Source organism: Arachis duranensis, chromosome 5, assembly GCF_000817695.3.
Source record: "Arachis duranensis cultivar V14167 chromosome 5, aradu.V14167.gnm2.J7QH, whole genome shotgun sequence".
In the NCBI taxonomy this organism is placed as follows: Eukaryota; Viridiplantae; Streptophyta; class Magnoliopsida; order Fabales; family Fabaceae; genus Arachis; species Arachis duranensis.
This window is the reverse complement of record NC_029776.3, coordinates 70,649,284-70,653,414: the sequence shown is the minus strand read 5'-3', so window position 1 is coordinate 70,653,414 and position 4,131 is coordinate 70,649,284. Positions and strand designations below refer to the sequence as shown.

At 42.6% G+C, this 4,131-nt stretch overlaps 1 non-coding gene across 1 annotated transcript; it reads left to right on the top strand.

Moving 5' to 3' along the window:
• Positions 1–3,648: 3,648 nt before the first annotated feature.
• On the top strand, positions 3,649–3,756 carry LOC127747978 (small nucleolar RNA R71). Its single transcript, XR_008009922.1, has one exon. It is a non-coding gene; the product is annotated as a small nucleolar RNA R71 (small nucleolar RNA).
• The last annotated feature ends 375 nt before the right edge of the window (positions 3,757–4,131 follow it).

Genomic DNA, 4,131 nt, shown 5'->3' with positions numbered 1-4,131 from the left:
ATTCAAGTGAATGAAGAATCCCTTGTGTTTAAGGCTCAAGGATATCCCTCTGTAACCATAGAGAGGAAGCATGAAGAGCTTCTCTCAAAACAGAGCCAAACAGAGCCCCCACAGTCAAACTCTAAGTTTGGTGTTGGAAAGCCACAACAAACTTTTAAGTTTGGTGTTGAACCTCCACATTCAAACTCTAAGTTTGGTGTTGGGAGGTTCCAACATTGCTCTGAGCATATGTGAGGCTCCATGAGAGTCCACTATCAAGCTACTGACATTAAAGAAGCACTTGTTGGGAGGCAACCCAATGTTATATTTATCTATTTTTCCTTTGTTATTTTATGTTTTCTGTAGGTTGATGATCATGGGAAGTCACAAAATCAATTGAAAAAGCAAAAAAGAATGAAAAATAGAAAGAAAAACAGCACACCTTGGACGAAGACCTTGCTGGCGTTTAAACGCCAGTAAGGGCAGCAAATGGGCATTTAACGCCCAGTCTGGCACCATTCTAGGCGTTTAACGCCAGAAAGAGGCACCAGACTGGCGTTAAACGCCAGGAAGGGGCAAGAAGTTGGCGTTAAACGCCAGAATGGGCACCAGCCCGGCGTTTAACGCCTGAATTGGCATAAAGAGCATTTTTGCTCGCCACTTTGTTGCAGGGATGAATTTTCCTTGACACCTCAGGATCTGTGGACCCCACAGGATCCCCACCTACCCCACCACTCTCTCTCTTCTTCACCCATTCACCATTCACCTCAATACCTCTTCCCCAAAAACCCCTCATCTATCAAATCCCACTATTCTCTTCACCACTCACATTCATCCTTCATAAAATCCCACCTACCTCACCATTCAAATTCAAAACACTTTCCCTCCCAAACCCACCCATACATGACCGAACCAGACACCCCCTCTCGACTCCTATATAAACCCATCTTCACTCCTTCATTTTCACACAACCTAAACACTACTTCTTCCCCTTAGACGAACCACAAAGCCTCCTCCATCTCCTTCATTTCTTCTTCTACTACTCTCTTCTTTCTTCTTTTGCCCGAGGACGAGCAAACCTTTTAAGTTTGGTGTGGTAAAAGCATTGCTTTTTGTTTTTCCATAACCATTTATGGCATCCAAAGCCGGAGAAACCTCTAGAAAGAGGAAAGGGAAGGCAAAAGCTTCCACCTCCGAGTCATGGGAGATGGAGAGATTCATCTCAAGGGTGCATCAAGACCACTTCTATGAAGTTGTGGCCATGAAGAAGGTGATCCCCGAGGTCCCTTTCAAACTCAAAAAGAGTGAATATCCAGAGATCCGACATGAGATCCGAAGAAGAGGTTGGGAAGTTCTTACCAACCCCATTCAACAAGTCGGAATCTTAATGGTTCAAGAGTTCTATGCCAATGCATGGATCACCAAGAACCATAATCAAAGTGTGAACCCGGACCCAAAGAAATGGCTTACAATGGTTCGGGGGAAATACTTAGATTTTAGTCTGGAAAATGTAAGGTTGGCATTCAACTTACCCATGATGCAAGGAGATGAACACCCTTACACTAGAAGGGTCAACTTTGATCAAAGGTTGGACCAAGTCCTCATAGACATCTGTGAAGAGGGCGCTCAATGGAAGAGAGATTCAAGAGGGAAGTCGGTTCAACTGAGAAGGCATGACCTCAAGCCCGTGGCTAGAGGATGGTTGGAGTTTATCCAACGCTCAATCATTCCAACTAGCAACCGGTCCGAAGTTACTATAGACCGGGCCATCATGATTCATAGCATCATGATTGGAGAGGAAGTAGAAGTTCATGAGGTTATAGCCCAAGAACTTTATAAGGTGGCGGACAAGTCCTCTACCTTGGCAAGGTTAGCCTTTCCTCATCTCATTTATCACCTCTGTTATTCAATTGGAGTTGACATAGAGGGAGACATCCCCATTGATGAGGACAAGCCCATCACTAAGAAAAGGATGGAGCAAACAAGAGACCCCTCTCATCATGAAATCCCTGAGATGCCTCAAGGGATGCACTTTCCTCCACAAAACTATTGGGAGCAAATCAATACCTCCCTAGGAGAATTGAGTTTCAACATGGGACAACTAAGGGTGGAGCACCAAGAACATTCCATCCTCCTCCATGAAATTAGAGAAGATCAAAGAATCATGAGAGACGAGCAACAAAGGCAAGGAAGAGACATTGAGGAGCTCAAGCACTCCATAAGATCTTCAAGAGGTAGAACAAGCCGCCATCACTAAGGTGGACCCGTTCTTTAATCTCCTTGTTCTTTATTTTTCTGTTTTTCGAAAAATCATGCTTATGTCTATTCATGTTTGTGTCTTATGATCATTAGTATCTTACTGTCTACGCCTTAAAGTTATGAATGTCCTATGAATCCATCACCTTTCTTGAATGAAAAATGTTCTTAATTGAAAAAGAGAAGAATTGCATGAATTTTAAATTTTATAACAGATTAATTATTTTGATATGGTGCACCCAAGAACATGATGAATGTGATGATTATGTGACACTCATCACATTCTCACTTATGAACGAGTGCCTGACAACCACTTCTATTCTACAAGCAAACAAGGCTTGAATGTTTTTCTCTTGGATCCCTTGATCGGAATCTTCGTGGTATAAGCTAGAATTGATGGCGGCATTCAAGAGAATCTGGAAGGTCTAAACCTTGTCTGTGGTATTCTGAGTAGGATTCAATGATTGAATGACTGTGACGAGCTTCAAACTTCTGAAGGCTGGGCGTTAGTGACAGACGCAAAAGAATCACTGGATTCTATTCCAACCTGATTGAGAACCGACAGATGATTATCCGTGCCGGGACAGGGTGCGTAGAACATTTTCACTGAGAGGATGGGAGGTAGCCACTGACAACGGTGAAACCCTACATATAGCTTGCCATGGAAAGGAGTAAGAAGGATTGGATGAAGACAGTAGGAAAACAGAGAGACGGAAGGGACAAAGCATCTCCATTCGCCTATCTGAAATTCTCACCAATGAATTACATAAGTATCTCTATCTTTATGCTTTATTCATATATCATCCATAACAATTTGAATCTGCCTGACTAAGATTTACAAGGTAACCAAAGCTTGCTTCATACCAACAATCTCCGTGGGATCGACCCTTACTCGTGTAAGGTTTATTACTTGGACGACCCAGTGCACTTGCTGGTTAGTTGTGTGAAGTTGTGATAAAGAGTTGAGATTACAATTGTGCGTACCATGTTGATGGCGCCATTGATGATCACAATTTCGTGCACCACCTGACTAAGAGTTACAAGATAATCATAGATTGCTTAAAGCCAACAATCTCCGTGGGATTCGACCTTTACTCACGTAAGGTATTACTTGGACGACCCAGTGCACTTGCTGGATAGTGGTACAAATTGTGAAAAGTGTGATTTATAATTTCGTGCACCAGTATTCAGAGCATCAATTTCAAGAAGTCCTCTATTTTGAGGCGTCCCATTATTCACAGGATTTCTCTCAGAGGTATACATGAACTGGTTATTTGCAACTATCTCAATGAGTTCTTGAGCTTCTACAGGCATTTTCTTTAGGTGAATGGATCCACCTGCAGAGTGGTCCAGTGACATCTTGGAGAAATCAGATAGACCATCATAGAATATATCTAAGGTGGTCCATTCTGGAAGCATGTCAGAAGGACACTTTTTGGTCAGCTGCTTGTATCTTTCCCATGCTTCATAGAGGGATTCACCATCTTTTTGTCTGAAGGTCTGAACATACACTCTAAGCTTGCTCAGTTATTGAGACGGAAAGAACTTGGCCAAGAAGGCTGTGACTAGCTTATCCCAAGAGTCCAGGCTATCTCTGGGTTGTGAGTCCAACCATGTTCTAGCTCTGTCTCTTACAGCATAAGGAAAAAGCATAAGCTTGTAGACCTCAGGATCAACTCAATTGGTCTTAACAGTATCATAGATCTGCAAGAACTCAGTTAAAAACTGATAAGGGTCTTCTGATGGAAGTCCATAAAACTTGCAGTTCTGTTGCAGTAGAGAAACTAATTGAGGCTTTAGCTCAAAATTGTTTGCTCCTATGGCAGGGATTGAGATGCTTCTTCCATAGAAGTTGGAAGTTGGTGTAGTAAAATCACCAAGCATCTTCCTTGCATT